Below are 20,773 nucleotides of genomic sequence, written 5' to 3'. Positions count from 1 at the left end.
CACTTTGTGATTTCAAACTACTGACCTTGCAGTTAGCAGCCCAACGCATGGCCACTATGCCACCAGGGCTCCTGTCTGACAAATAAGACTAAAAATTGGTTAAACATAAACTTTTCTGCTACAAAGTAGAGAGACAAAATTTACTTACTAAATTCAATGATAGTATTACTATGGCCAGTAATAAAACAAAATTTGCTGAAAAATGCCGTGAAGTCTTTACTAGATGATAAAATTGCAAGTTCTTCTTCACAATTTTATATACCTAGATATGGAGAATTGTGGGCTGCCAGAGTCTGTGCTGGTTACATCAAAGGTATGAGTTGGGCTGATAGCCCTAAGGTCAGCAGTTCTAAACCTCCAGCCTATGCAAGAGAGAAAGATGAGGCTTTTTACTTTCATAGAGAGTTACAGTCTTGGAAATCCCCAGGAGCACTTGGAAACCCCCAGGGTCCTTATGGGTCAAAATCAACTTCCTGGTAATGAGAGGTTTTGTTTGAGTCTGCTTGTTCAGGCTTTAAGAGATAATTGTACACGTCACATTCCAATGCTTCATTATGATATGTCACATTGGTATATCGCAGATGGCCACAATGGGAATATTTATATTCTAGAAAATAATAAATGTGATAAATCAGAACTTTTTTCTTTTAAGTTATCATTCCAAATGAGAGACAAAAACCCAGAGATTAGTAGGGAAAAAATGAGTCATATCATAGTCAACTAAACAATGTTAATAGGCTAATCTAATAAATAGATATGGACTATTTAGGTATATATATGTATGTAATAATTCATAAGCTTAAACATTTATCTAAAATGTTTTCAATGCCATTCTCTAATATGTTTTATTATAAACACTTTAGTATTTTATTTCCTTTAAGTGGATCCATATCCTAGTTAATATTGTTGTACTCATTTTTCCAATCACTTATAAAAATATGGTATTTTAAAAATAGGAAGACATAGTTTCCAAGAAGATAAAATGATTGTTCAATTTTGAAAGTTCTTGTATTGAATGAAAAAGTATCATGACATTATTTTATTGTGTGGCTTTATTAGGCAAACTAGGAGAACTTCCAATTGCATGGCTTTCAGCTTTTGTTTTAACAATGCTCTCAGTCCTGGACCTCAATATTCTAGCTAGAGAGTATTGTGTGAGCGCCTATGAGGCATATGATCTCAAAGAGTGTTCCATCTGAAGGCAGGCCGACTGCTCAGGGGTCGGCTGCAGCAACTCAGAAAATTAAAGACCTTGTTTGGCTTCTGGCTCTGCTACTTTCTTCCAGTGTGACCTAAGGAAATATATCCACCCCCTAGAGTGCTTACATGTATTTTCTTTAAAGTGAGAAAAAATAATTATCTATGGCAGGAAAACATTAGATGTCTTTCTCCATTATTAACCGAGCTCATTTGAGTTCACTTGAGTTCATCTGCAATAGGGAATATTACTGGTCCCAGCCCAGGCTTTTACACAGCGCTTACGCAGTGCCTGCCTAAGGGCTTCCCCTGCCATGAGAGCCGCACCAGACACTTGCAGACAGCTGTTACCAGTGTGGGATTGTTGAACCTTGTGATGAATTAGCCAGCCTCCATTTCCTCTGGTTTGGGGTTGATAGGAAAAATACAGATTAGCCAGTTAAATTTGAATTCAAGCTTAAAAACAGATCATTATGTAGTGACTAAGTATGCAATATTTGTTTATCTGAAATTCACATCTCATGGGGGCATTTTACTTGCAAAATCTGTAAATTCTATTCCAGTTGCTGATTCTGATATTTCCAATCAGAGAATTTCCATTATCTCAGAGGGTCCAGCTTGGAACTAAGCTCAAGCTACCCAGCAGTCAGTGCTCATTAACACACAGAGCGTATAGCCGGTATTAGCTTTCCCCCTTCATCTGCTCCCTGGAATCACTTCCCCAATAAACAATCCAAAACCACTTCTTTGTTTCAGTCTACTTTGGGTAGTTTACTACATTTAGAAAAAGCCATAGGGCTTTTGTGAGAATTGTGATATTTGGTAAGCGTTGAACTTAAAGTTAGGTGATTCAAACTCAGGAGCACCTCTCGGGAGAAATATTGGGTTACCTGCTCTAATACACATTTGCAGCCTGGAAAACCTGTATATGGTTGTAAAGAGTTGCAATTAACTTGATGATGATGGGGTTTTGGAATGCTTTTCGAGTGTTTCAAATCTAGTGGTCCTGAATAAGTGTTAATATGTGTATTATTGAGAGAAAAGGATTAAAACGTTCTAAAAACAAGGAAAAAATACACAAGACAGAAACATTTAAATATATATGTTTTGGCCATGATCATATTATTGAAGAAATTATATAAAAAGAGGGGTCACGCCTAGGAACACCCTGCAGGATGCACATTTAGAGCCTTGGCTAAAATGGCATGTTATTATTTTTTTTACAAAATGGAAATTGTTTTTTTAACATTTTATTAGGGGCTCATACAACTCTTATCACAGTCCATACATATACATACATCAATTGTATAAAGCACATTCGTACATTCTTTGCCCTAATGATTTTCAAAGCATTTTCTCTCCACTTAAGCCCTTTGCATCAGGCTCTCTTTTTTTCCCCTCCCTCCCTCCTCCCCCCTCCCTCATGAGCCCTTGATAATTTATAGATTGTTATTTTGTCATATCTTGCCCTATCCGGAATCTCCCTCCCCCCCTTCTCTGTGGTCCATCTCCCAGGGAGGAGGTCACATGTGGATCCTTGTAATTGGTTCCCCCTTTCCAACCCACTCACCCTCTACTCTCCCAGTATCGCCCCTCACACCCCTGGTCCTGAAGATATGTATCATCCACCCCAGATTCCCTGTGCCTCCAGCTCCCATATGCACCAGTGTGCAATCTCTGCCCTATCCATTCCTGCAAGGTTGAATTCGGGTCATGGTAGTTGGGGGGAGGAAGCATCCAGGATCTGGGGGAAACCTGTGTTCTTCATCGGTATTACCTCGCACCCTGACTGAAAAGGTTTTCCTATCTAATGAAAGCGGTGACCCACACAGAGGCGCTGAGGCTGTGACCCTGGCTGGGTGTCGGCAGATGCAGCACCCCCGCCTCCCCTCCGCTGGGATCGGTGGGTGAGTTGTTCCATCTCAAGGCTGAGAGCTTGCCGCCTGCCCCAGCAAGGATTCCTGGCAGCCGACGACCAGGCTACCCAACAGCAAAGACGCCCTGCAGCAGAGGGCACCGAGGGCCAGCCTCCCCACTGACACCGCCCCCAAAGGTGGGGGACCCGTGCTGGGAAAAGCTTGGCTGGTGGAGGCCAAAGCCTCCCCACACCACCATGCTAGCTGCCCACCTCAGAGTGTCCAATGCACGAGCGCACAGCTGCCCATTTCGAGGCCTCCCAGCTGAGATCGTGCGAGAAGGTGGCCCACGCCAAGCCTCCCACCATCGATCACAGGTCTAGCTGCGCATCACAAGGCTCTCCTGCGGCCATCGGCCAAGGGGACACCCGGCAAAGCCTCCCCACTGTCACAGGCCTAGCTGCCCACCCAAACCACCCCACTCAGAGAGAGCAAAGTTGATCCAGAGAGTCCCTATGCCTGAAGGCTCAGCTGACCTCCTGAAAAGTCCGCCCACCTCTCGGGGCCGAGATGCTGCTCACCATGCCCCCGGTCACTAAGGGCACACCTGTCATCTGCCTAACATGTCACCTGGGACCATCCAAACTGGTGCTCTCTACTACCTCCACGCCACCAACCGCCTAGCTGTCCGCCACAATGCCTCCTAGACGAGGAGGGGACCGCTGACGCCCTACTTATCCACCCTGCTTATGATGGTCACGTTCCTCCCAGCACCCCTGCCTGCCCAGCACACAGCTGCCACCTGCAATGCCTCCCAGCTGGCTCCATGAAAGGAGGGAGATGGTTGGAAGTGGGCAAAGCAAATCTCATGGTACAATAAACGCCCCCACAACTTCCGGCCTAGCTGCCTTTCTGTTAGTCAGCCACGGATGACACCCAGGAAAGCAGCCTGTCCACCAGAAGCCCAGCTGCCAGCAGGTAAGAGTCCTTCCCACGTGGATGCCTCCCTGTCACCTCAGACACATTTGCCACCTAGAAAACCTAGACATAAAGACTTGAGTTTTTCATCGACCTTTTTGAAACCGTCTACTGTGTATATTATGTGTCACTTTTTAAAGTTGCTTTTCCATGTCTTAGTGTCCACATTGGTAAAATAGGGAAATTAGGTATAAATATACATTCATAAATATTTTCTCTCAATTTTCCCAATGCAATGGACGGGTTCGTTGAGGTGAGATTTCACTAGGACCAGGGAAAGGTAACCTAAAGTCTGACACATTCACTTACCAACAAATGCTAACTTGAAGGGTGAAACTCTCTTCATTTTTATAAGCACAAGCAGTCTCTGAAGACTTTTAGAATACCATTTCTCCTCATTCCCTTTAAGGTTGAAGAAATGATTGAAATATATCAGTTGGGCCCCCCCCCCCCAAACAAATCCATTGCCATTTAGTCAATTCTGACTCTTAATGAGCCTGGTGGTACAGTGATTACAGGTTGAGATGTGATCTGCATGGTCCACAGTTCGAAACCGCTAGCAGCTAGGGAGGAAGACTGGGCTTTCCACTCCAATCAACAGTTACAGTGTCAGAAATCCTCTGGGAGGTTGCTATGAGTTGATGCCACCAGCATCAACTTGATGGCAGCGAGAGAAAGTGACTCTCTATAGCAGCAGTTTCAACCTGCGGGTTGCAACCCCTTTGGGGGTCAGTCAACCCCCAATTCATAACAGTAGAGAATTACAGTTATGAAGTAGCATCGAAAATAATGTTATGGTTGGGGGTCACTACAACATGAAGAAGTGTATGAAAGGGTCGGGTCGCTGCATTAGGAAGGTAGAGAACCACTGCCCTACAGGGTTCCTCATCTTTCTCCTGCAGAACATCTAATGTGTTTGAACCACAACACTGTCTTGGACTCCCACCCACAAAACCCACACCATCATGGCAATCACAGTGCCTCTCTGTAGGGTTTCTTGGATTGTGACTGTAGAGAGCAGACAGCCCTCACTATGTCTCTTGGAGCACCTGTGAGTCTGAACTTCCTTTCCATTGACAGTCAACACCTAGCCGATAGTGCCACCGGGCTCCTTGGTCTCCACCTAAAATCTTTTTTTAACACTTTATTAGGGGCTCATACAACTCTTATCACAATCCATACATATACATACATCAATTGTATAAAGCACATTCGCACATTCCCTGCCCCAATCATTCTCAAAGCATTTGCTCTCCACTTAAGCCCTTTGCATCAGGTCCTTTTTTTTCCCCCTCCCTCCCGGCTCCCCTCTCCCTCATGTGCCCTTGGTAATTTATAGATTGTTATTTTGTCATATCTTACCCTATCTGGAGTCTCCCTTCCCCCCTTCTCTGCCATCCATCTCCCAGGGAGGAGGTCACATGTGGATCCTTGTAATTGGTTCCCCCTTTCCAACCTACTCACCCTCCACTCTCCCAGCATCGCCCCTCACACCCATGGTCCTGACAGTATCGTCCACCCTGGATTCCCTGTGCCTCCAGCCCCATATGCACCAGTGTACAACCTCTGCCCTATCCATTCCTGCAAGGTAGAATTCGGGTCATGGTAGTTGTGGGGAGGAAGCATCCAGAAATCTTATTGAATTAGAATCAGGGCACAGCAGAAATCACCTAAGTACATTCTTAAAGAGCTCCCTGGAGGAGTGGTAGGAACAGGAAGTTGAAGATTTTCTTCAGGGAAAATGCATGAGACGTGGGCCTCAGAGGTCCCTCAGTAGAATCCTTGCTTCTGGTCCAGTTAAAAGACTGCTCTAACAAATGAATCGCGTCACAAACTATTTTCTCACATTGTAGGAGGTCAGAAGTCGGAATTACAAGCATCAGCTCCATGCAAGGGTTCTTGTCTCCTTTCAGCAACCGTGAGCCCAGCCCTCCTTGATGATCGCCCTGTGTCCTGATCTTCCTGGGACTCTAGAAGGTTCTTCTGGAAGGGTGCTGGGTTCAAATGTCATATTCGACTCCTGACTCTTCTCTCAGGGTGGTAATGAGGTTTCCCTCTCTGCTTTCGTATTTCCTCTGTCTCCTGGTGAAGAAAGGGTGGTGGTCCTCTCCAGGGAATCTCCCCTTCTTACATTGGACCAGGGTCCCGCATCCCACTCAGATAGCTTTACAACTGCTGAGTCACATTGGGGTTGGGGGTGGTGGCAAATGCTGATTACATGATTACGTGACTTCCAAAGCACTAAGAATCATGGCCCAGGCAAGGGACACATATTTTGAGGGAGACACAATTCAATCTATGACATCTTTAATAGGGAAAAACTTGGGTGGACTTCTGACCAAGGTACCTCAAGTGCCCTTAACACTTGTCTCTTATGGAGAGTTGCCATGACTTTAAGCAGCCTTCAGCAGAGACTACAGACTAAGACTAGGGAGAAAGGTCTGGGGATCAGCACTCTAATGAATCACAACTGTCCAATTCCCAAACTACCCTGAGCAAACCGCAGGATTGGGCAGACTTTAGTTCTGTTGTACATGGGGCCTCCAGGAGTGGGACACAGTTCTGATAGCAGCTAACAACAGTAACAGTGACAGCGAGTGAGGGATCTTTCAGATATGTAGTTTATCATAGGACTAGGGTTGAAAGTTCTGAGCTACAACTTAAAGATAGGCATACTTTTCCATAAAGTAGGGAATGAAACATGTTGAAAGAAACATCTGAAAGCTTGAAGCAAGTCATCTAAGTAACAGAAAAACCAGAGAGAGGGCCAGTGATGTCTGCTTTATGGGGCAAGGAAATGGGGTCAAGGGGTCTGATCCAAGGAACTCAGAAAAGTGGGAGAGAGAGAAATTTAAGGTTGAAAAAGAGAACCTCTACACACACACACACACACACATTCACAATGTAGGTAACTGGACATCCCCTTATAGAAGGGTCTTGGGGAGGAGACCAGTCAGTCAGGGTGCAGTATAGTAACGATAAAACATACAACTTTCCACTAGTTCCTAAATGCTTCCTCTCCCCACCCCATAAATATCATGATCCCAATTCTACCTTACAAATCTGGCTAGACCAGAGGATGGACACTGGTACAGATAGAAACTGGAAACAGGGAATCCAGGATGGTTTGATCCTTTCAGGACCAGTGGTGAGGGTGGCGATACTGGGAGAGTGAAGGGATGGTAGGGTGAAAAAGGGGAACCGATTGCAAGGTTCTACGTGTGACCTCCTCCCTGGGGGACAGACAACAGAAAAATGGGTGAAAGGAGACGTTGTACCACATAAGATATGACAAAATAATAATTTATAAGTTATCAAGGATTGGTCGAGGGCTGCGGGGAGTGGGGAGGGAGGGAGGGAAATGAGGATCTGATGCCAGGGGCTTAAGTGGAGAGCAAATATGAGAATGATGAGGGTAATGAATGTACAGATGTGCTTGACACAATGGATGTCGGTATGGATTGTGATAGGAGTTGTATGAGCCAGCTCCCAATACAATGATTTTACAAAGGGGGGATCCTTTGAGGTGATAGTCGTCATTCTCTGTTTGTTTATAACTTTCTGTCCTAGGCTGCAAGGCATCTTCTTTTCTCCCCCTGCCTGGGTTAGAAGCACAAGGCATATTGTTGCCATTCTGAGCAAGCAGCTATTTGATAAGGAAATGAAGGGAGGGAAGCCTTCTCTAAGGTCTCCTGAACTTGAGCGAGCCCCCACCGAAATCTCAGGGACCTGAGACGGTTACTGCTCTTCCTCCAGGGCCTGTCTCTCAAAGGTGGTGGGAGGCTGGCATGAAATTATTCCAACCTTTAAATGGGAATCCCAGACCTCAGCATGGTGGTCCAGAGCCCTTGGTGCCCAGTGCAGAATCTTTTAGACTTTGTGCCTGGTAACTCCTTGACAGATGAGGACTGAGGGAGACCTGTCTTCACATTTTCTTCCAAACTCAAAGCAGGGTCTGTATCCAACAACTCTTGGATGGTCCATACATTCAGGTTGACTTGAATATTGTATAGTTCCCTGACAGGAGCACCTAAAGCAACTGCACTGCATTTTTTGGTCACACGCTCCAATGAGTAGAATTATTTCCCATCCAGTGTGAACATTTCCCTGTTGCTAATTAGGTGCACTTCCCAGAAGTTCAAGCCTCACTCAGAAGACGATATGGAATGAGGGCTCTCACTGCTGGCATCAAATGGATCTTGGGTCAAAGCAAAGAAGACCAGCAAATATCTGCTTGTGCTTTATTGACTCTCCATAGGTATTTCACTGTGGGGATAATAACAATGATGGGTATGTTTGAGAAGAGTGGTTACATCGGACTATTTTCTTGTGCTTATTTAGAATCTCTATATGAATCAAGAGTCTATCTTCCAAACAGAAGAATAGGATGAGGCATGGACTAAATTTTTTTAAAAAGCGAGTGTCAGGGTTGGATACTTTCCTCACTCTTATCCAATCTGCGTGCTTATCAAACAATCCAAGACACTGGAACACATGAAGAAGAGACCGCCATCAGGATCAGAAGATGGTTTCTGAACAACCTTCAAGAAGTAGAGGACACACCTGCTTGCTGAAAGTGAGGAGTTCTTTGAGCAGTGACTGATGAAGATTAAGAACTTCAATTTTCAGTATGGATTACAACTCAATGTCAAGAAAACTACAATCCACATAACCGGATCACTAGATAACTTCACGACACACGGTAAACCAATTGAAGGTGTCAAGAAGTTCATCTTTCTTAGATCCACAATCAGGACTCATGGAAGCAGCAGTCAAGATATCAAAAGATGCATTGCATCCAACAAATCTGCTGCACAAGACCCCTTTACAGTGTTGAAGAACAAGGATGTCAATTTGAGGACTAAGGTGTACCTGACCAAATTCATGTTATTTTCGATCATGTGAGCACTGGACATTGAATAAAGACCCCTGGAACAGACCGTATATAGGAGGGGATAAAACAAACTTTAATGAATTGTTAAAATATTGGGATATTACAAAATGTGTTACCTTTACAGGTCTTGAAGGAACCCGGGAGGCATCGTGGTTACAGGTTGGGCTGTGATCCGAAAGGTCAGCATTCTGAATGTACCATCGGATTGAGGAGAAATATGTGGCTTTCTATGCCCATAAAATGTTCGTCTCAGAAACTCACGGGGCCACCTCTACTTTGTCCTATACAGTTACTATGAGTCGGCATCAACTCAATGGCATGGAAGGCTTTTTGAGTTCCAGTGACATATTTTTATAAAATTAGAAAGCAAAAATATGAAAATGAATGGGGGGGTCAGATTCATGGAAATTGAACAACAACCGGTTTTAAAAATGCAGAGTAATTAGAGAAATAAGGAATGATCCTTATTATTCCTTAAAGAGATGGAGCAGCTGTTCATTGATTCTGTGTGGAGGAGAAGATAGGCAGGCAAAGTAAAGCCTCCTCTGAAAGAAGGAGAAGGGAAGACGCTCCTCGCTTCCCAACCTTAAAACTTACTGCACAGCCGCGGTAGTTAAAACAGCCTACGCTTTGCACAAAGCGAGATATAGAAACCAATAGAGCAATATAGACAACCTGGAAATAAGTACATTCACCTATGGACAATCATTTTTAGGAAAAAAAGGCTCCAAAACATTAGATGTGAAAAGAAAAACAGTCCTGGGAAAATTGGTTTGCCATCTGCAAAACAAGGAAACAGGTTCTATGCCTCACTACACACACACACACACACACACACACACACACACACACAGCAAAGACCTAAGTGTAATCCAGAAACCATAAAGATAATGGATGAAAAAATGGGGACAAATAGGACCCCTGGTACCTGGTATAAACAGGCTGTGGGAAGGAAAAGAAAGGCATGACGCGAAGGCATATTCGATGAATGGGACCACAAAGATTTAGAAACATGTGCATCGAAAAATGCCACCAAAAAAGAAAAGAGAACCCGCAGTGTGGGGAGGGGTGGCATTTATTTTAATAATGACATCTGTAAAGAACAAGAATTTCAACAAGAAAAGGGGAAGCGAGGATTCCTATCCGGTATGGCGGCACGACTGGAGTTTTTTTAAAACCCTCTTCAAACATTTTTTTTAAAGCAGAGTCTCAAGAGCCTGAGCTATAAACTTCCATGGAAGGACAGACACCTCTACCAATTTAAAAGGGAGGAACCATCGCAAAGATCCTGCCAGGGAGGCTGTGCTAAGCTGACAGCACGGCTGCAGAGCTCCTGTGTCCCCCTGCTACTCAACTCCGTGGACCTCCGTAGAGGAGAGGGAAGCTTGAGAGCTAAGCAATTATCCCCTCCCCACCTCTAACACACACCACAGAGAACACTAGAACTTCTCCCCAATGTATACGGCTGAGGATTGGGTGGGGTGGGAGTGCAGAAAGGGGAAAGGTGAGTGAACTTAGGTGTGAAAATTCAGTTTCCCACACAATAGGGATGAAAGAGTCACAGTTCACTCCATGCCTTCCGACAGATGGAAGAGATTCAAATGAGTTGCAGGCTATCTGTCTCCGGAGACCCAGCTGGACCTCTCCAGGCAGGACAGTAGCAACAATCCCTCAGAACAGCAGAAGGGTGAGCCAGCCCTTGTGCAGTCCAACTTTAGGCGAATCTGTAAAGGGAGTGGGATTAGCATAGAAGATTTTGAACTTGATCTTTCCATGGAGCTGGAGGCATCACGTGTCTGTCTGTTTGAACACAGCTCAGGAGGGTGAGCAGGCATGTCTTGGATACTCTCATTTCTGACCCTTTGTGTCAGTTGTATTGATCATTAACCTACACTCCCTGAAAATTCAGGAGCTGACTTCAAAGCCAGGATCTTGACAGGGGCAGTATTTAACTGTTCCCTGCCACCATCCAGCGTTCAGGAGATGATAGTGTTGAACAAACTCACCACTCGACTCTTCGGGAGGTACAACAGTTGCTCAAAGAGTGCTGTGCAGCAGAGAGAGAGAGAGAGAGAGAGAGAGAGAGAGAGAGAGAGAGAGAGAGAGAAACAACACCATGCGCTTGAGATTGCAATCACTGTGGACATACAAACCCCAAAGAAAATGGTTCCTAATGGAATGGAATACATGCAGATGTGTGTACACCTACCTCTTAGAAGAGGAGAAAGCTCTAGATAGAAAGAAAACACACAGAGAGGAAAAGGTAGAAGAAAGGAAAGCACTGTGAGAGCAATTTGACAACATAAAAAGCTAGGGAGAGTTCAACAACTCCTCATAGACCTTCGATAACACTGAAATATTAGAAACACTAAAATATTGGAACTGGTAACACTGATTGAATAGGAGAATTGCAACACAAATCAATGACCTCTAAGCCCCAAATCTCTTTGAGACTAAAATATAGATCAAACTATTAAAAAGACAAAAAGGCAGAAGAACACTGAAAATACCATGGACTGCCAGATAAACAAATAAATCTGCCTTTGAAGATATCAAACCACGGTGCTTTTAGGGACCAGCAAGGATGGCAAGACTTCTTCCTACATAGTTCGGACATGTTACTCAGGAGACATGTCTCTAGAAGAGGTTATCTTATATGATAAAATAGAAGGGCAGCAATAAAGGGAAGACCCTCACTAGGGGGATTAATACAGGGGATGTAAAAATGGGCCTCAAACATGACAGTTGTGGGGATGGCACAGCATCATACAGTGTTTGGTTCTGTTATACAGAGAGACTGCTATGCATCATAACTGAATGAATAGCCACAACTGAAATCCAAGAGCCTTGGCATGTCATAGCTGAAGGGATCATAGCATCCATTTTGCCTATCTTTAATGTTTTTGATAAGAAAAATGAGGCTTCAAGACATTAGGTCTTTTATCTTTCAGACAATTAATGTGGGAGCAGCAACCACAGCCTATTCTTCAAATACCTGCCTGGGGTTTTTCAATAACCTCAAGGGATTGAACAAAAGTCACAAATCAGTTTTGCATAAAAACCCTGCAGCACAGCAAGACCTTTTATTCATAGTCTCTATGCTCCTCTGACTAAAACAGTTCACCCTCATATCAAGTGTATTCCACCTATGGTTACCTCAAGAGGTCAGACAAGAACGGGGTCCGTAGGTTCAAAGCTGTAAGGCTTCAAAAAGAAATCCCTTGGCTTCTCTTCCAAGGTGCCATACTGAGTGGGTTTGAACTGCCAATCATTCAGTTACTCCAAACTGTAACCATGTTTGCCGACCCGGGGGTTCACCCTTCACTTAGTGAACACTTTGTTTTCTCATCAGATCTTCACGTTATTACGCAATTAAAGCCATTCCTGATTCCCACAGAATAGATTAGGAAGGACCTAATCTCAATACCCTGATTGTCTTGTTTGCTGCACTTTGTCTATTAGTACATTTTCAAAGTTCAGAAGTGCCTCTGAAGAGAGTCTTAGCTCTCCATGTCCGAGAATGTCAGCATTGAAACCCCACAGAGCACACACATGGGTCCACTGAGAATTGTAGTGGCAACTGATCTGGTTTTTTTTCCCTTTGTTTTGGTCTAGTTAATGTCTGCCTGCTGCTAGCACATCAATCCCTGAGTCTGGGAACCATGACTTACCTATCCACGTGGCCTGAGCATCTGGCGCAGTATTTGTATACACAGAAGGTTAGTAAGGGGAATGTGATGGCTTAATTGGTATATTAAAGGGCCAGTTAAGTGCTGTCATAAAGGAAACCCTACAGGCAGAGTAACACCATCCCTGTTGGTTTGGAGACTGCTACTGTTTACAGGGGCAGAAAGTGACCTCATTCTTCCCCAAGCAGCTAGTAAGTGTGAATTGCAACCCAGTGCATAATCATCCACTACACTCTTAGGGCTCTTTCAACTCCGCATTGGACCTTGGCTTTTTCAAAAAGATTTTATTGTGAATTCAGTGGGGTTTTCATATCGGTCATTATTTTTGCATTCAACAACCTAACTTACCAAATGACTTACATAGTTTCACCTGCCTCCTAGTGTGTGTGTGTGTGTGTGTGTGTGTGTACTCACCTCCTTCTTGTAGGCTATTACCTACCCCATCACCCTAGTTAACACCTGCCTGTCCTCTAGCCTTTTACTTTCCCTCCTGAGTTAATTTATTCTGCCAACCTGGCCAAGAAACACATGGAGGATTAATTAAAAGGCGGAGAAATAAATGGCTTGGTGAGCCTGGTCTTTCGAGTTTTCGGGTCTCTTGCTTTATGGTGGTCACACCAGGGTGCAGCTGTCTTAGCAGTTCCCTGCTTCAGCTTGCAAGGCTGACTTCCTGCAAGACATCCCCGAGGAGAAGCAACATGGACCTATCCCAGTGCAGCCCTGGGTTCTGGAGCAGCCATGTGGAGACCCCTGCCAGCGCTGAGATGCTTACACACTCACTGACTCAGCTTTCCTCCTGCAGTCGGCATCATTGCCTCTGTTTTGTGAGATGGAGGAGGACTTTGTGGATTGGTGTTGGACATATGGGTTAATGTTGGACTTGTGGGCTTGGGCAGCACTGGGTTGGGATTTTTTCTTGATGCACAGTTAACCTTTATATAAAACTCTCTCTTATACACAAGTTTCTGTGCATTTGTTTGTCTAAAGTACCCCGACTAACACACCTCCCCTCCTTTCTTCTCACCATTGGTAGCCATCAATGTCTATTTATTTTGGTACTAAAATCTTTCTTTTGTTAATTTTGTAACAAAGGTCTCCTATAATATTTGTCCTTTTATGTTTTACTACCTTGACTCAGCAAAATGTTCCCCAAATTCCATCGTGGCAGTTACACACTTTCATGTCATTTTGATAAATAAGAATAAAGGAATGGATTCTCGCCTGCCAATCAAGTCACAGCTTCTTTTCTTCCCTGGAGGCAGGAAACTCAAACTCTGCTTCTCCTTCCTGTTGGCAAACCACATGGAGCCACGCTGATGGCAGCCATGGCCCTGGAGATGCTTCTATTGCCACTGGATCCACAGGACCTCCCACCCACCGGCCTGTGATTTCCCTGCATTTGGAATCATTGCTTGTGCTACATGAGTCTGAAGAAGAATTTATAGACTAAAATTGAACATATGATCTAATGTTGAACTTATGGACTTGATATGGACTGGCCTGGGTTGTTTTCTCAATCCACAATTTACTCTTTGATATAAAATTCTCTTTTACACACATGAGTGTTTCTGGATTGTTTCTCTAGTCAACCAGCTCTAATAAACGTCATGAAATGTTGTAGAGTTCCATCATTATTCTGTAATGATGCATAATATTTCATTGTATGTATGTCCCAAAGTGTATTTATCTATTTGTCTGCTGTGGTTCCCATCCTCTTGCTGATGTGAACAGTGTTATGATGAGCAAGATATGCATGTGTCTTTCGGTCTCTGGGTGCTTGCTGCAGCATCTCTAGCTTGTTGAGAAAGGATTTATCTGCACAAATGCCTCACTTCAATCAGTGGTAGATTCCTGAAATGGCCTTTTAATGTTGAGAAGAGCTTCCCAGCAAAGGGGCTGTGAATCCGCTTCTGCAGGGTCAAACCTGAAATCCAGGCAAGCTCAGGTGAGGGCTCCAGAATGCGGTGTCTTCTGTCCTCCAGGCTCGCCTCTTCGGTCTTGCAGTGTGCTTCCGCAGCAGGACTCCTGAAGTAGCGTGCTCTGTGTGCGATATGGCGAGTCTGGCAGTAAGGAGCATTGAAGGAGAGGGTCAATATCTCATTTGGGTTGGACATTTGGACCCTGACCCACAGGTTCCTAAATGGTACCATGTAAATTCCTGCCTCTCTTTTGATTCAGCCTTTTTCAATCATGTGGGACAGGCCTATGTTTTTTTTCCCCAGGAGGTACAGGGCAATGATCAAAGCAGCTGTCACAAAGGATGAGAGAAGACAATGTCCAAAACCATTTTGCCACTCATACAGCTGTCTTCACTGAAGGTGACTGTCAGAGGAAAGCCCAGAGTCTCTTAAAGTGAGTCCATTCTGTTCAATAGCCAACAAGAGGTCACTATCTCTGTAAGTCCCTGGACTGCGGCGGGACAGCTGATGAGCCTTAGGTTCTCCCCCCAACCCTGTCCCCACCCAGACAACCCATACTGGTTCAATCAAGTTTAGCTCTCCTCTACACAGGTTCACCCGTGTTCGGACTGCCCCAAGGTGGCCGGCCTCCCACCCCAAGGTGTGCTCCTTAAAGGCCACCACCTCCTCTGTGAGTTCAGGTGAACTCTCACAAAGAAGGCAGGGTTGGGAAGGAGCTGTCTGCTCTCTTTCCCCTCCTCCAATGCTGTGGACCAAAGCATTTGGGGGAGGGGTCACACAGAGCCCAGACAGGTGTGGGAAGCAAGCTGGCAGACCTCCATTCTCCCCCTTTTAATGCCACTGTGGAGACAAGTACCAAGGGAGAGCAATTGCTCAAGGTCCAGGCAGGTGTGGAGAGCAAGGTGTCAGCTCACTATTTCTCTTCCTTGGATGTTGTGTAATGAGGTCCCCAGTTAATTTTAGGACAATCTATTGTCATTTTCCAAGTTCTATCTGATTTTTGCATATGCCAAATAGAAAAATTAAATGTTGTGGGAATCACCCCCTCTGTATACTTTAAGTCCGAGAGGGTAGCACTAATTTCTGCAGTCCCTTGGGGAACGTGATACTACTTTTGACTTACTTGTTTCCTAGACAGAAGTGGCTCGAATGACTTCCAATTGGCTTTTCTTATCCCATCAGTCCCTTTCCCACATTTCAGGGATCCAATATGGGGATCTTCGAGTTGCTTAATATGTCTATTCCAAAGATGTATTAAGGAGCTTGGAAAATTCCTACAGTGTGGGTTCAGAGATCCAATGGATCCACTGTGAGATGAGCCCACATGAAGCCTCTGTGTTAGGCCAGAGTTGACTAGAGAAACAAACCCAGAGACACTCATATATGTATAAGAAGGAACTTCATACTAAAGAAGAAATTGCATATCAAGCAAACATCCCAGCCCAGGCCAGATGTAGTCCACAAGTCTGACACTAGTCATAAGTCCATAAGCCCCTCTCCAGTCACATGCAATGATGCAGAATGCAGGAAGATCACAGGTCAGTGGGTGCAAAGTCTTGTGGATCCAATAGCAGTAGATGTATCTCTGGGGCTCTGGCAGGTTCCCCTGTGGCTCCTCAGCATGCAGGTGGAGGCAGAGAGAGAGGGGGGAGTTCCGAGGACACTCTTATGAGGCCAGACCCACAAGGAGTCACCATCAGGCAGATACCTGATTGACAGACTAGGCTTCACCCCTACACTTCTATATATCATATTGCCATGAAGTTATGTAACTGCCACATGAAGTTAGGTAACTACCACATGAAGTTATGTAACTACCGCAGCCTTCATTAATAGCTTGCCCTCCATACACTCCAACTCTGACTAGTAAGCCTAGAGAGGATTTTGGTCTTCTCTTAAGATTAGTGTCATTTCACAAACAGGATCCAATAATTCCCCAAAAGGCTGCTTATTTGCTTCTCTCTTGTGAAAGGTCACAGATCCCTCTGGGGAAGACTGGGAGAAAGACTAGTAGTATCAATCATTGGTGGTGTAGTGAGGTTCTTCCTCAAAGGGACCTGGCCTTCTCTTCATTCAAGGGGCTGTGCTCCTGTAAACTGTCTCCAGTCGGGGAACTGATTACATCTACCCTGGAGATTCCAGTTAGTCACTCACCTGATTTAGAATTTTTTCACCTTGCATAGGTCAAGTAAGTATTTGGTAGGCTTCTTATCTATTTCTTTCATGCCAAAGTAGGCAGGGACAACCTGCCTAAGATGGCAAAGCCATAGGTGAGTCAGGCTATCTGATAACTATTCTGCTCTACATTATTGTGTTAGTCTGGGTAGGCTAGAGAAACTAATCCACGAACACACATATGGATAAGAAAGAGATCTGTATACAAGAACAATTGAACATTGAGAAAACATCCCATCCTAGTCCATATCAAGTCCATAAATCCTATATTAGCCCCAAAGTCCTATACCAATCTATAAAGTCCTCTTCAGACTCATGAAACGCATGCAATGACACAGAATGTAGAAGATCACAGGCCAGTGGGTAGACAGTCTTTGGATTCAGTGGCACTGGAAACATCTCAGCGCTGGCAGGGGATTATGCATCAGGGAAAGTCCATGTGTCTTGTCAGCTTCAGTGTCTCCCAGGGTGTCAGCAGAGAGTCTCCCACCTCCAAAAAGGAAATACTAGATTTCCAAGAATTCTCAAAAGGCCATGCCCAAACAGGTGCCTCATTGGCGATGATCCAATTGACAGACTAAACTCTACTTCGTCACTCAAAATTCTCTCAAATTGACAATTATATCACTACCACAATTAGGGTAACTATTCCCACCAGGTCTCTGTTGACTGAGTGCTGCCATTTGGCCCTTACCCCAAAGGGGCCCAATCATCCCCACTGCAGGAAAGTGTCTTAATTCACCTAGGACATTGCCCACTGTCAACCCTGGCTGACATAAGTGAGTAATCCCAGAAGTCTTCAAAGATGCTGGCATTTCCTACATAAATTAGTTCCTCACAGTTTGGGTAATCGGTAGGGCATCCCCCTTGTAGGTCTATGGATTTATCCGGAAAAATCCAGACTAACATGGCAATTTCCCTAAGACTTTGGATACCTTCTATAGTATACCAAGAGAAGTTTAATATTTCAGTTTGACTTAGTGTAGTCTATCTTGAAAGCAATGTTTCAGCAAGCCAACCAGATAAATTGGCTCCTCTCCAACCTCCTGAGCCGAAACACTAAATAAAGACAATGTGTATAGTGGGTTCATATCAATAAACTCAAACTGCTCCAGACTTACGTTCCTTGCTCCATCATCCCACAACCTTAATAGCCATTCGCACATATATGCTCCAGGTTTCTGTCCATATATATTATAAAACTCTGATAATCCTTTAGGAGTATATCATACTTCTTCCTGGGTCACTGTATGGACCCAGGGATCATCTTAAGGGATTTGCTGTGACTTAAGTCTAGTTGTCAGTCTAGAGGTAATAATGGGTGGGAAAGACGTTTCCTGAGTACACCTTGCCAGGAGTATCTTGTAGGCATCTACCTTGGGCCCTGGTCCAGATACAACCCCAGGTGCTACATAAGCATGATTACTTGGGACAACCTCTTCAAGTGTGTGTATATGGTGCGGACAAGGAAGGTGGTAGTTTTACTGACAGTGGATTAATCTCCTTTGGTAGCTGGGTGGTCCTGATGGCTTGAGTGGCTCAATGGAATCTAGCAGCACAATGCCCCTATCTTCTGGATTATATAGATAACTGTCATGAGTTGCAGAATTCCCTTTATTTCCAATCAGTGCTTTCACTTTAATATGCGACACATGTCTAGGTTGAGAATAAAGCTGGCACTGTAATTCAGCTTGCTCTTATGATGAGATTCTAGGTTTGATTTTCATTGATATCAGTTCTGTTACCAGAAGAGAGAAGGCTTTCTTTGATGGCACAAGTAGAAGCTTTGAATCTTTTATTTTGGCATTTGGGTAGGGCTTCTGAAATGCTGAATTCATCTCTTTCCTTACCAGTTTGTCTACTGGAAGTAGTACGAACCAATCAGCTATAATCTCATCCCAACCAAACTGTAGAAAGGTATCAAACATGTGATTACTCAGTGCCTCATTTTTCACCAACGCTTTGTCAATCAGGTGCATTTTGGATATCAGCTTTGACACTTCTCACCATGGCTTAACTATATGCTCTTTACCGACAGTGCCAGACTTAGCCTACTTACAGAAACAGAGGAAGAGTTCTTAGTGCCTTATGCCTAATTAGACTTGAGAACAAATTTAGAAAACTCATCTTTATTCTTTGTTTCTCTAGAAACATTTCTGGTACCAAACATGGTAGGATGGGTGCTCTAGGAAGAAAACCCGGTACAGGTATGTTTAAACAAAGAGATTCATAGTATATCAAGAAATGACTTCCACAGCTATAGAAGTTCAAGTCCACAGGTTAGATGTAAAGCAGAGGCTTCTCCTGACTCCTATAGTTTTAGAAGCTGATGAACAGAAAGCCCAATGAAGAGACAGGAAGGTCACAGGCTGGTAGATGCAGACATAAAAAAATTTGATATCAGCAGTTCATTGATGGTGCCTGGAATCAGTAGGCAACATAAAAGGAGATCAACAATCCAGACCCATAGAGCATTCCAACTAGAGAGATCAAGAGTTTTTGTATTTGTCTTAGTTTATGTAGTTAATAGATAGAGGCTTGGTTGGAGAAGCTATTTGAACCAAGTATTCAAATGTGGAATCTCGAGCAGTTCTTAAATCTATGGTATTGTTAGTAGAATTCGGTAGAACACCTTATAATAATCTCATGATCATTATGATAATCCCAAACACCTTCATTACAGAAAGCTAACAATGGGACTGGCATTGAGACGATTCTGTAGAGCCAGCTGTGAAAAAGACACTGTCCTCCCTCTTGTTTGCTAATATGCAAACTATTAGCAACATCACCATCAGGAAACAATCAATTAGATGAGCTGACCTTTAAATCAGGAACCATCGTGTCATAGTGTTTACGAGGTGGGCCGCTAACCTCAAGATGAGCAGTTTCCAAGACACCAGCCAGCACCAAAGGAGAAAGGGCTTTGTCCTCCCATGAAGAGTTACAGTCTTGAAACTCACAGGGAAGGTCTACCCTGTCCTGTAGGATCACTAAGAGTTAGTATCAACTGGATGACAGTGGAGAGAAAGATCTTCAAATTTCTGCAGAATATATAGAAAAATAAGACAGTAATTTTGTCTTCACCTTGCAATCAATGCAATTAACTGATCTGTTATTCCATGCAGCATTGTTCTGCTATGAGGTGTCATTCTAATTCATAGTGTTCCCATTAAAAGAACACAAAATATTGTGCAATACTGCACCATTTTCACAGTTGTTGCTATTTGAACCAACAGTTGTTGCTGCTGTACCAATCCATCTTGTTGGGGTCCTCTTTATCAAGTTTATCACGCAGGATGGCATTCTCTAAGGACTAACCCTCTGCGTAATATATCCGAAGGACTTGAGAAGAATTCTCCACATTCTTACTTCTAAGGAGCATTCTGGCTATACTTCTTCCAAGAAAAGTTTCTTCTTATGACAATCCATAACACATTCAGTATTATACACCAGCACCATAATTGAAATGCATATTTTTTTCTTCTGAGTCTGAGGATCCAGTTGTAAAAAAGACATGGTAACAAAACATTTCCATATGACAGCATACCAGGAAGTATCTGGAGATAGAAGAAAAGTGCAGTCACTGTACCCAAAAGAGTAGTAGCAATTTCAAGTGATAGTATATGATCAAGACCCAATGATATTGAAGGAAGAACTCCAACCTGCAATGAAGAATTTTTTTTTAAAAAAAGGGCTCCAGGTATTGACCAGTTGAGGTGTTTCAACAAGTAAATGATACGGTGGAGCCATTCACTTGTTTATGCCAAGACCTTTGGGCAACCAGCCCATCCAACTGGAAGAGACCCATAATTTTATCCATTCTAAGTAAAGGCGATATAAATGGGATGAAGAAAGTATTTAACAGCAGACTTAATAATTTTTCTGAAGATAATTATTAAAAAGTCATGTCCTTTTCCGGGGACTGTTTTATCCTGATAACATGTCCAAAGTACATGAGGTGAAGCCTCACTTATGAGGAGCATTCTGGTTGTACTTCTATGAAGACAGATTATTTTGTTCCTCTATCAGATCATGCTACTTTCAATATTCTTCTCCAACGCTACA

This window comes from Tenrec ecaudatus, chromosome 6 (assembly GCF_050624435.1).
Source record: "Tenrec ecaudatus isolate mTenEca1 chromosome 6, mTenEca1.hap1, whole genome shotgun sequence".
Classification (NCBI taxonomy): domain Eukaryota; kingdom Metazoa; phylum Chordata; class Mammalia; order Afrosoricida; family Tenrecidae; genus Tenrec; species Tenrec ecaudatus.
The sequence above is the reverse complement of the archived record's forward strand: the minus strand, read 5'-3'. Positions refer to the sequence as shown.